Raw genomic sequence first — 13,275 nt, 5'->3', positions numbered from 1 at the left:
TCTAGTGCTATAAACATGTCTAAGAATCCGGTGCAACATTCAAATACTAAGCATATATCAATCAAATATAATTACTTGAGAGAGAAAGTCAGTGAATAGAAGGTGAAGCTGGAATATGTATCTACAAAGGAACAAATTGTTGATATTTTCACCGAGTCTTTGCCTGCAGATACATTTGTCTATTTGAGAGACAAGTTAGGGGTATCCACCCCTCTTGATGAGAATTAGATGCATTGAGTTGCATCGATCCAGTGGAATTCAGAGCCTTATTATTTTATTCGGATTGATGAGTTAGTGATGCTCCTCTGCTGGAGTAGTCTGTTGATCTGGTTGTGTGTCCCAGGGGGAGACAAGTTCATGTTTCTATTTTGGGAGAGAGTTTGATTTTCTATTTTGGTGATCTTTGACATTGCTGTCAAAGGGGGAGAGAGATCATGTGAAAAACTACTTTATCTATCTTGATCTTAGGGGGAGTTTGTTGGTGATATCTTCTTTCTTTGCATTGACTATTTTTCACATTCATATGTTGCCATCAATGCCAAAGGGGGAGATTGTTGGATTATTGGGGAGTTTGTTGGATTTGGTTGATCATTGTTGCTTCTAGAATATGTTGTTGTCATTAATGTCAACATATTCCTGTGAGTTATTCCAGAGATTTTGGGAAGAGTTTTTATTCCGGTTTTGTAGTTTGGTTTTGTTGATCACTATTTTGCAAAATCCGGCATTTCCTCCGGTATATTCTGATATGATCAGATCTTGTGCTGAGACTTTGGATTATTGTTTTGTATGATCTTGTGTATCTTTATTTCAGATGGTTCATGATTTGATGCTCCACAAGTTATCTTTCCTCTTGATAGTTGTTGATTGGTCATGTTCTTGAGCTTTGAGATGTTGACCAATGAAGATTTGAAGAGAGGTATTGAATATTATGCAGAATTATGGTATACCCATTACCCACTAGAAGACCTACATTGTTCTTAGGGAGTGCCCCTCTTTCCCTTGCTGAACTGTGTACTATTAGTAACTCCAGATTTGTATCTTGCAAGTGGCTTGATGGGTCTTTGTTACCTAGTATTAAAGCCAAGTCTATCTATATGTTTCACGTTGATGATGAATCCATCTTCTCACATGTTAACCCCTATTGGAATATGAATCACAGTGCTTCCTATAGGAAGTGCTTCCTTCATAGACCTCCCACTAGGATACCTAATGGAGAACCCACTATTTGTTCTTCATGTAGGTTGCCCGCAACTATTGAGCATATTTTTTTGGAATGCCTATTTGCTAAGGAAGTATGGAACATTTTTGGTATGCTCATTGGTGATAATATACATGTTTCTGAGATTATTATTGGTTATGTCTCAAGCCTTAAGAAAGATGCTAATGTTTTTTGGTCTATTTTTTCTATTGAAATACTGTGGCTAATTTGGAAATTCAGGAATAATAATGTGTTTAGTGGAAAGTATAGATTTCTTACTAAGTCTCTGAGGAGACTCATCATCTATGAAATTGATATGCAGGTTACAGACGTCATGAGACTTTCTAGGGGGAAATTTGAGAGGTTTCTTTAGGATGGTTCAGTTAGAGTTTTCAGCTGGGAGATTTCACATGGCTTCTTGTGGACCAGGTGGACCAATGAGAGATCCCCTTTCGAGTTTGGGCTTGATAATTTTGTCAGAGAGCTCAATTACTAGAAGAGACATGAGGTACAATAGCAAACTCAAGATCTTCCAATGGAAGAGCTAGTCCTTCACTTGTTTTTTGACCCCATTCTATGGGGTAAGGAACTGCTTTGGAAAAAGGGTCCACAAGGATGGACTTGCATTGATAGAGATTGTTGGTGACTCTATTTCTCCTGATGGGGAGATTTCTTATGGTTAACAAAGCATTGTTGTAGTATGTCATAGTTATATATGTATCATTTTTGTAGATTGTGTTGGTATTCGGTGGCTAGGATGTACCATGATTGTACTCTTACTTTTTCTCTCTTGCATCGGTTGGTCATTGTGGTTATCTGATACTTTACACTTTTTGTATTGTGTTTAAATTATATTTAAAAGAAAAAAAAAAAAAATTTAGTTAAATCTATCAAAATCCATACCTAAAAGGAAGAAAAGACCAAGTGCCTCAAAAAAGAAATTGCACTTAAATTTGAAGTTGATTGAAGAGAAAAACCATCTTCAACGAAGCCTTTTCAATATGCATTCAAATTGAAAGAAGCTTATTTCATGAACTACATGATCTTGACCTCATGATCCCTATCCCTATTCAATATATCTGAGCCATGCACTCGACAAGACTTCATTCTTGGTGGGCTCATTAAGAACCATTAAAATTAACCAATAGATCAAGGCTCATTGACATTTATTATTATTATTATTATTATTATTATTATTATTATTATTATTATTATTATTATTATTATTATTATTATTATTATTATTATTATTATTTTGGCAAGGTGGCAATGCCACTTGATATATTTTATTAATAATAAATATTTTTTACAATATATTTAAAAATTGGTTCAAACTGAGCTCCCCAAGAAAAAAACCAACAAGAAAAACTCTGGTCATTACTCATCAACATGATTATAGAAGAGAAGTAGTGAACAATCCTCTAGCCAAAGCTAGTTACAAAATAGAGATCAACAAAGGAGCATGCAGACTCATTTACATAGAGGAGCATGCAAGCTCGTTTTACAGAATAGGAGCATGCAAGCTTATTTACAAAATAAGTTCTTGGGATATCTTGAAGGCCTTGCAACAAAGAACTCCTGCAATCAAAATTGACAAGCCCCTACACCAAAAAACAAACTGCAACCAAAATATATATATATACTACAGAACGCAGAGAATTTACAAGAAACACAAGGTTCCAAAACATGACTGACACCAATGACATGAGATCTGTGGTCTACCATTATAGACAAATGCCAGAGGAGAAGAGGTGAATGCGGAAATGCTAGAGAGAAATGAAGCCCAAAATTTTTATGTCGTAAATGAAAAGAAAGAGGAGATATATCATAAAAAAACTAACAAACCAAAAGAAGCGACGTACAGAGATAATCATGAAAACAATGCTACGTCAAACTTTAAATGACATATGAAGGACGGATTCCCAATCTGAAAATAAAAATCTCCATATTTCACACCAGAAGAGAGTACCAAACACACGAACAACATCAATAACAACCAACTCATCATTAATGAATGCCAAGTGATGATCAAGTATAGCAAAGTACCTTAAATCAAAACCAAATGGAATTATGAAAAGAAATACCTCACCAAGAGAAGAGAATATCAACTCGTATAATCATGCAATCATATAATAAGAAAGATTAAATCCTCAACTCTCTACAGGCTATAATTAATAGGTTTGGGAAGCTCATCAAATCACCCCCCAATCGAGAGGAATCAATAATAGTTTTGTCACAACCCATATTAGCGAGGCAATCAGCCAATGCATTACCTTCACGATAAACATGTGAAATGATGAGGTGCTCAAACATATCAAGAAGAGTCCATATTTGTTCAAGAATATACCGAAAATGCCAATTATCAGCTTTTCTTGCCTTGCAAGCATTAATGAGAATAGCTGAATCACCTTCAATATGAAGGTATTTGAAATTCCAATCCTTAGCCATAACAAGACCTTCTAAAAGAGCACAAGCCTTGGCCATATTATTTGTGCTAGGAGAAATTGGCATAGCTTTTAATGCTAATAAAGAACCCAAATGATCATGAAAAACTATCCCTATTCCTAAATCACCAGGATTTCCACGGGAGGATCCATCAAAATTCAATTTACAAAAAGGGGCATTAGAAGGATGCCATTTTATGGAATTTCTGTCTACAAGTATTTTCTGAATCCTTGGAAAGGCAGGTGATACAGGAATAATGATACTTTTCCAAGAAGAGATCATAAAATTGTCCCAAGAAGAGAACTTTGAATTCATGTTAAAATATTTCTGGACATGAGCATTAACTTGCTCAATAACACTTCTTTCCAAAATCCCAAGAACAACCGATAAATCCGATGAGTCACATCTAAAAATGCGCTTGTTTCTTTCCCACCAAATGGCCCATATGACTGAAGAGGGAATTATAAACCACAAACAAGCAAATAGAGAAGATGAATACAAAATTGGCCAAGACTGAAACATGTCCCATAAAGATAAAGTAAAGGGAATGAAAGAGATAACTTTTGGAGGACAAAATGCCAACAACTACTCGCAAACTCACAATGAAGAAAAAGATGATTGACATCTTCAAGAGCTTTACCACATAAGACGCAAGAAAAGGAGGCTGCAATATTAAATCTGACTAAATGATCACTAGTCAAAATTCTATTTTGCAGCATGACCCAGGAAAAAACACCAACTTTAGGTAATACTGAATTATTCCAACAGAACAAAAAGGCACACTGAGGAGCATTTTGATTGGCCATTTGCTGAATAGCAAAATATCCTTCTTTAACAAAGTAGTTTCCCAATTTAGAAGGGCACCAAATAAGTTGACCTTTGATGTTAGAAAGGAAAGCCACTCGGTCTTGCAAAACAGATTTAAAATTTTGAATTTCCTGCAAGGACAATGGCAGAGTAGAGGGATCCTTCAATGAGACCTTCTGAGAAAACAGATCAACACTATCTACATAATCAACCAATCTAACTCCCCATGATTGAGAAAGAACAACTGAAACAGAAGCAAGAGAATCATGCTGCGAAAGAGGGGGAAATCCATTCCAGGAGTCTTTCCAAAAAAGAATATCCTCCCCTGAATGGACCTGCCAAGAGAGAAAATTAGAGACCACTTCCCTACATGAGATCATAAAGTTCCAAATAGCAGACCCTTGTGGAGGATTAGAAATTATGAAGATCCTAGCAGGATTCTGGGAATCCAAATACTTAGCCTGCATGATTTGGCACCACAAAGATTGGGGCTTAGTATACATAGACCAAACTAGTTTGCCCCCAAAAGCCCTATTTCTTTTAGATAAGTCATGAATCCCAGCACCACCAACTTGCTTGGAAAGAGACATCTTAGTCAAAGAAATCAGTGGAATCTTTTTATCTTCTGTCATGTTGTTTTTCCAAAGAAAAAGATCGAATAATCTTTTCAATTTGGGAGATGACTGATCTGGGAGCTTGAAGAACTGAGATATAGTAATTGGGAATGGTAGATAGGACCATTTTAATGAGAAGTATCCTACCTAAAAGAGACAACCACCTAGCCTTCCAAGCAGAAATACGAGATTTAAGTCTCAATAACCGAATTCCAAATAGAAGACTTAGCAAATCCCATAAATAAAGGAATCCCCAAATAGGTAGAAGGAAGAGAGTCTATTGGGAAACCTAAGATATTTACAAGTCTATCAGCCACCAACTGAGGAGTATTAAAAATGAAGATCTTGGATTTATGGGGGCTAATCTGTTGGCCAGATCCAGTAGTATAAGTATCCAAAATAAATTTAATATGAGTAGCCTCTTGAATAGAAGAAGACCCAAATAAAAGTGTATCATCGGCCAAAAGGTTATGAGTGATTGACATATCAGAGTTAGGAATTAATACCCCTTGCCAAAATCCTGGATCCCTTTGCTTAATAACCAATTGACTAAAAGCTTATGCCATAATGATAAATAAGAAAGGAGATAAAGGATCTCCTTGTCTAACACCTTGGGTTGAAGAAAAGTATCCAGAGGGAGCTCCATTAATGATGACAGAAAATGAAGCAGTAGAAATACAACTCTTGATCCATTTGCACCAACTTTCAGAGAAACCAAATTTTCTCAAAACTTTGAGCAAAAAAGCCCAACAAACTTTACCATAAGCCTTCATCATATCAAGTTTGACCATAAAAGCTAGGATATTGGACGAATTTATGGAATGTAAAGTTTCATGAGCAACAATTGCTCCCTCATGAGTTTCCCGGCCTGGAATAAAACCTCCTTGTTGGGGAGAGATGATATGAGGAAGGAGAATTTTAAGTTTTAAATAAATAGCCTTGGTGAATATTTTGTAAATAGAGTTGCACAAAGAAATGGGTCTAAATTCAGCAAAAGTTTGGGGATTCTTAGATTTTGGGATAAGGGCAATATAAGTGATGTTAAACTTTCTAAGGATATACCCACCCCTCCTAGACTCTTCCAAAGCCATTAATAAGTCAAAACCAATAAAATCACAACATTTCTGAAAGAACGAGATAGTAAACCCATCAGGACCTGGAGCTTTGTCAGGGGCCATGGAAAAAATAGCAGAATGAAGCTCATATAAAGAAAAAGGCCTCATAAGAAAGTCATTATCATCATGGGAAACAAGGGAGGGGATAGAATCTAAAATCAAATCCACATGATGATCCATGGAGGAAGAAGAAAAAGAAGGAGATAACAATTCCTTAAAAAAAGACACCCTCTCCTCTCTAGTCTGTTGATCTAAATTAAGGACATAACCAAACTTAGAATCCTTAATACTAAAAATTGTAGAAGCAGCTCTTTTAAGCTTGGCTTCAGCTTGAAAAAAGGCAGTATTCCTGTCACCTTCTTTAAGCCAAACCTCACGAGACTCTTGTTGCCAATAGATTTCAACCCAGGAGCAAAGGATCTCCTAGTAAGCTTGCAATTTCTTTTGAGCATCATTAGTGGAGGAATTAGTGCCATGTCTAATAATCTCCTCATTAACAACCTTCAAATCATTGGCAACTGCCTCTTTTTCATGAAAAATATTCTTCAAGACCAATTTATTCTAAGCCATAATTTGAGATTTCACAAATTTCAGTTTGGAATAAAACTGGAACATCTTAGTACCTTTGCAAAACGGAGCACTTATCCACCATTTATTTAATAAAGAAAGAAGATGAGGATGAGTGAACCACATTTTCTCAAAATTAAAAGAAGGTCTAACAAAGGGAACATGATCCAATTTATCAAAATTGAGCAAAATTGGGAAATGGTCAGAATCTGAGGAGGTAAGAATCTCAGAAAAAAAGGAAAAGTTGCTCAAACGTAGGTTTAGGGAAATAAGAAATTTGTCAAGCCGAGAGGCAATCTGGCATTTAGATCTCCTATTAGTCCAAGTGAAAGAACCATTAGAAGGGAAAATATCGAATAATGCACCGTTTTGTACAAAGGAAGAAAAGTCATTAATAACCTTCTGAGCTGTAGGATTACCCCCTCTTTTTTCGTTCGAGGAAAGGAGAGCATTAAAATCACCCCCAAGAACAATAAAAAAATCATCATATTGTAAAAACAATTCAAATAAGGAATCCCATAAGTCGGTTCTATCTGAAGGAGAAGTCGAACCATAAATATTAAACAGAACAAAAGAGACTTCAAACCAATCAACCTTTAACAGCTGCCAATGAGAAGCAAAAGATAACATCTCAACTTTGACTGATTTAGGATTCCATAAAGTTATAAGACCACCAAAAACACCCAAAGAAGGAACACGAACAACTTTCCAAAGGGACCATTTAGAAATAATGTTATCAAAAGAATCCTGAGAAAGCTTAGACTCTTGCAATAAGATGATGTCCGCTTTTGAAGAATCAAGAAATTTCTTGTTCCTTTCCCTTTTGTCACGGGCATTTAAGCCCCTGACATTCCAAGATAAAATCCTCATTTATCACAAGGAGAGCAACATGCCCTCCTTGTTTTGACATGGGAAGAAAATTTCTCTACAATAGTGGATCGAATACCAGCCGCAATCTCCTCCTTGATTTTAGCCAATTTTGGTTTTCGACCCCTCTTCTTAGGAGTTTTAACAATAGGGGGGAAACAGAAGGAGATTGCTCCAAGGCTAGCTTCTGAGAGAAATCAAATCCATACACATTAGAAACAGTTGAAGAAGGACTATCAATAAGATTCGTATCCACACCTTCAACTGAATTTGGCTGAGAAGAGGAAACATGACAACCATCATGGACAGGCCCCAAAGAGGAAGAAGCAGAAGAAAAAGAAAATTCAGGAAATTCCTTTGCAACAATCTCATCGAATAGATCAGAAGAAACTAAAAATAAAATATCTGAAGCAATAAACTGAATCTTCTCTTCAGAAATGGAAAGAGAAGAAGGAGACCTTGGAATGGGCAAAAAAGAATCACTATCAAAAATCAAACTATGAACAATTTTGGTATCATCCGCTAGACCCACAAAAGAAGAACGAGGAGAAGAATTAATAGAGCAATGATTTGTGCAACCATTCGAAGGTAACAACAATTTTGGAAACGGAACCGAAGGACAAGAAATTTGAAAAAAACTCGCACAGGAGAACATAAAAGGTTCAGAACGAAATTCAGAAGACCAATAATCCTTGAAAGGACTAGGAAGAAACTTAACAAAACAAAACCGACAAATGGCAGACAAAACAAAGAAGAACACGACCAGAGAGTAGAGAAAAGTAAAATCCATCAAAGGCACATCACATACTGTATATCCAGAAAAAGGAATGAGAGATGTAACAGAAAGAGGTAAAGGAGCAGAATCCTTAACATTATGATCCTTTAAAGATTGACGATCCTTACTTTTAAAAAGGGAACATTGGCGAAAATCAGATGAAAAATCTGAACAAACTTGTAAAGGTGCATCAAAATCACCACAACATTGAGAGGTGAAATGGCCAAGTAACGGAGCACAAGAATGACTAGCGATCGAATCTTGAATCACCACAGGTTGAATCCATGCACCATATTTGGAACAAATAGTAATATTAGAGGGAATGGGTTTAGACAGATTTAATAACAAACAAACCCTAACTGGAAGATGAGTTCGTTCGAAAGGAACTAAATCATGCTTAATAAAAATGCCCAATTTGTTTGCCAAGATTTCAACCATATACATATCACGATACTCCAAAGGAAGACCCAGAAAAGTTACCTAGAAGGGCATAAACTGTGGCTTCGCCAATTGAATATCAAAATGAGGAGACCAAGCATAGGTAAAAATTCCTATCCCAAAACAAAACCACCCTTTAAATCTATGCACACAATCCCTATACTTTTTCAGAATTGAAAATCACAATGAAATATAGAGAATCTTTATCAAACAGAAATAAATCCTTCATACCATCCCAATTAGACTTTTCCCATGTTAACAATTTACCAAAAGAAACCGGAGAAAGAATCTTACCAATGAGGGCAGTAGAGCGCAATAACTTCACAGAGTCCCAAATCATGTAATTGGGGAATATAACCTTATACTGCACAGAAGAATGCGGATTGCCCCTTATCGAATTGGAAAATGCAGAGGGAGAGTTATGGGGAAGTGGATTTGGATGGAAGGGAGCTCGTTTAGCAACATGAATGTCATTCGGGGAAGAAAGGAAGTGAGGGTTTGAAACCAAAGTGTTATTTGGCCAGGTGACATAAGATGGGGGGGAAGGATTACAATCCTGGGAGGGAGATCCAGAAGAAGCTAATGGGGAAAAACCATCAGGACGCGGGGAGCCATCACAGATGTCGAATGGTGGTTGAGGCAAAACATATCTATGCTTCCTAGGTTTTTAAGAACCAAAAAAGGAATGAAAATGCTTAAAAGGATTCTTTGGGTGATCAACAGGATGAAGACCCAGAATGCCCTGAAATATTAATGCCTTGGGAATAGAAGATTTATAATAAGAACGCGAAGGTTTTAGAACAAAATTACCTGTAAATTTGCAAAAATATGACGAAGCCGGGAGGAATTTGTCATAAGCCAAGTCACGCCAGCGACCATCCTTGACAACCCATTGAGGAGAATGATCAGAAGTTTGTAATTGAGCCAAATCATGATCGTCAAATGGCACATCTGCCCATCGCATCTGCCTGTTCGCCATTCCTAGGGGTTTCTTCGAATATCCCTGGATGCCAGCATCCGCCATCCTCTGTGTGTCCTTGTGATCTGTATTGGCTGCCTAGTTTCTGTTGCTTAAACAATCCATGGCCATTCTAAAGCCTTTTGTTTGAGGCATTCTGTCAAACGGTTTGTGTGTCTTGTCTATTCTTCCACATTTTTCATAACCCGATTCTAATGCTTCCCCGCAGCTGTGCCCTAGGCTTCCCTTTGGCCACCCCTTTCGCAACTTTGATAATTGCTTCCTCCATGAAACTAGAATTTTAGGTATTTTTGTATATAAGATAGGTTAATCCAAGCGTCATATGTGTCAAGTGTAGATCAGAAAGATTATTTAATCATGTCCTTGTCTAATACTGCAAAAGACAAGTTATGTCGATCTTCATACAACAATCATGACATCTCCAGGAAAATCTTCGTGCACCTCTGGAGAATATTATTCATGTTCACCCAAAACTGGTTCTAGGTCCAAAAACAGAGTCCTCAACGCAACGCTGAATAGTCTCGATGGGTTCAAAAAAATACAAATAAACTGAGAAGACAAATCTATGCTTCCCCGCAGTCGTGCCCTAGTTTCGCAGCCGTGCCTTATTCCCCTCCACATTCGACTCCATACCTGTGCTTCCCCACAGTCATGCCCTCTCTTTCTGCTATTATTCCTATAGATCTTCTGGTTAGGGTTTAGACAGATTTAATAACAAACAAACCCTAACTGCAAGATGTCTTCATGGAACGCCGCCTTGTAATAGATAGCTCATGATACCCTAATTATTATTATTATTATTATTATTATTATTATTATTATTTTATTATTATTATTATTATTATTACTATTATTATTATTATTATTATTATTATTCAATCCAATGTCTTATTAAAGTTAAATTTTACCCAATCTTAAGTTTCACATGCTATACTTGAATGGGCCCATTTATTTTTAGGGAACCATCATTACCCTAATTTTAATCGTAAACCAAATTGAACTCTAAACCTTATAAATTATTTATCTTAATACTAACCCTAAACTAAATGGAATCCTAACCTTAACATTAAACTCTATTAAAGCCTAACCCTAAACCAAATTAAACCTTAACTCTAAACATAGTTGAACATTAAACTAAATTGAAGTCTAACCATATACCAAATTTAACCTTGACCATAACACTAAACTAAATTCAACACCTACCATAAATCAAATTAAACACTAAACCTAGAAATTGAACTATAAAACTAAACCTAATTTAACTCTAAACTATATTGAATGCAAACACTTATTAAATAAATTATGCATATCATTAACCCTAATTAATCATATACCATTATGTGTTATTAAGGTTTGTGTAATAAACATATATGTTAATTAAGGTTAGTGTCACATTTTAATTAGGGGTAGGCTTAGGCTTCAATCAACATTTAATTAGGGTTCAAAGTTATAATTAGAGTTCAACTAGTTTGAGGGTTTAATCAAGGTTTAATTAGGATTAAGATTAGAGTTAAGGTTCAATTAGGGTTATCATTAATAAGCATTAGGAATAGTAATCAATTAGGTTTAGAGTTAGGATACTTACACTAAACAAAATTGAGCCCTAGATAAAATAGTAAACCAAATTGAATCTTAAATTTAAACATTGTTAAATAATAAGCCAAATTTAACTATAACCATTATTAAATTATGGTAATCACAATGTTAACTCTAATTTTATATCTAATATTTACCCTAACAATAAAATAAATGAACCCTAACCATAAACAAAATTAATTCTTAAACAAATCAAACCCAAATCTTAAATGAATTGAACCCTAACACTAAACTTAAATGAACATTAATCCAAGTTAAAGCCTAACCCTATACCAAATTGAACCTTGATCCTAAGAATAAACCAAATTTCACACTTACCATAAATCTAATTAAATACTAAAACAAATTGAACCTTAACCATAAACCATATTAAACCCCAACTCTTAAACAAAATTAAACTTAATCTTAAACCAAAATAAAACCCTAATCATAACACTAAACCAAATTGAATCCTAACCCTAAGACAAACTGAATCATAACCCCAACTCTTAACCAAATTGAACCTTAACACTAACCCTTAACCAAATTGTGTCATAACCCTTATAATAAACCTAATTGAACCCTAACAATAAACCTTACTAAATTAGTAGACTAGATTAAATCCTAACCCTTATTAAATTAGGCTTAGTGTTTTAATACTAAACCTAACCCTAATTATGTATATAATCTTGATCCTAACATTAAACTAAATTGAACACTAACCCTAAATTTAATTATACCTTGATGTTAATCCAATATCTGTATTGAATTATAACTCTTATAAAACCCTAACACAAAATGTACCCTAAAACAAATTGAACCCTAATCCTAAGTCTAAACTAAATTATGTCTTAATTATAACAATAAACTAAATTAAACCTTGACAATAAACAAAATTCTACCCTAACCCTAACACTAAAAAAAATTAACCATAACTTGAACTAAATCAAACCCTAAGCCTAAACTAATCAAAATTCAACCCTAACTGTAAACTTGATTAAACTTTAAACTAAATTGAACCCTAACTTTAAAATTAATAAAACAATAAACCAGATTTAACTGTAACCCTTATTAAATTAGGTCTAGTGTTTTAATGCCAACCCTAACTCTAATTATATATCTATTCTTGACACTAACACTAAACCAAATTGAACTCTAACCATCAAATAAATTAAACCTGTTAGCTCCATTTTTAACAGTAAAATTTAAAATTTTTAGGTCAAACTTTAAACTTTTTGTGCTAAAATCCTTGAACTAATAATCTCATGGCCGAAGAAGTTATAAATGAGGGGTTTTAAAATGAAAAAAATAAATTATGATTTATTATCCTTCTTTCCTACTTGCCAAAGTAATATTCATTATTGATGAGTGTTGTCAATACAAGTTAAAATACCCATGCATTCCATTCGTGAAAACTTAGTTGTTAAAGCTCATTCATCGAAGATTTGACAAGTTGGCCAAGTTTGTTCAAACACTTTCAATGATAAAGTCTTCATCGGCAAGTTGGCTTATTTTCTAAAGAAGCCAATATACTTATATGAGACATATTTTCAAAGTTTCACTTAAAAAATTTCTCAATATTCCAAAGTTACCAAAATATCAACTCATTAATATCATTGGCAAGTTGTAGCATTTTCAAAAGTCACTAATTGACTGAAGATGTGGACGATAAATGAAGTAATATTTGTAAGATTGCCAACCTTGTAAAGTATAGAAAAACACCGATGCACTCTCAAAGTTAGTTATTCTAACTCATTTATTGACAATTTTATCAAGTTGCCAAAGAGCTGATGCATTCTTAAGCGAAAAGGTCGTTATTATTTCATCCATGATTGAGAAAAGTTGTGCAAGCTTCTGAATGCACATATGCATTCTTCAAGAAAGAGTTAGTTATT

Source organism: Cryptomeria japonica, chromosome 8 (assembly GCF_030272615.1).
Source record: "Cryptomeria japonica chromosome 8, Sugi_1.0, whole genome shotgun sequence".
Classification (NCBI taxonomy): domain Eukaryota; kingdom Viridiplantae; phylum Streptophyta; class Pinopsida; order Cupressales; family Cupressaceae; genus Cryptomeria; species Cryptomeria japonica.
This window is presented reverse-complemented; position numbering follows the sequence as displayed.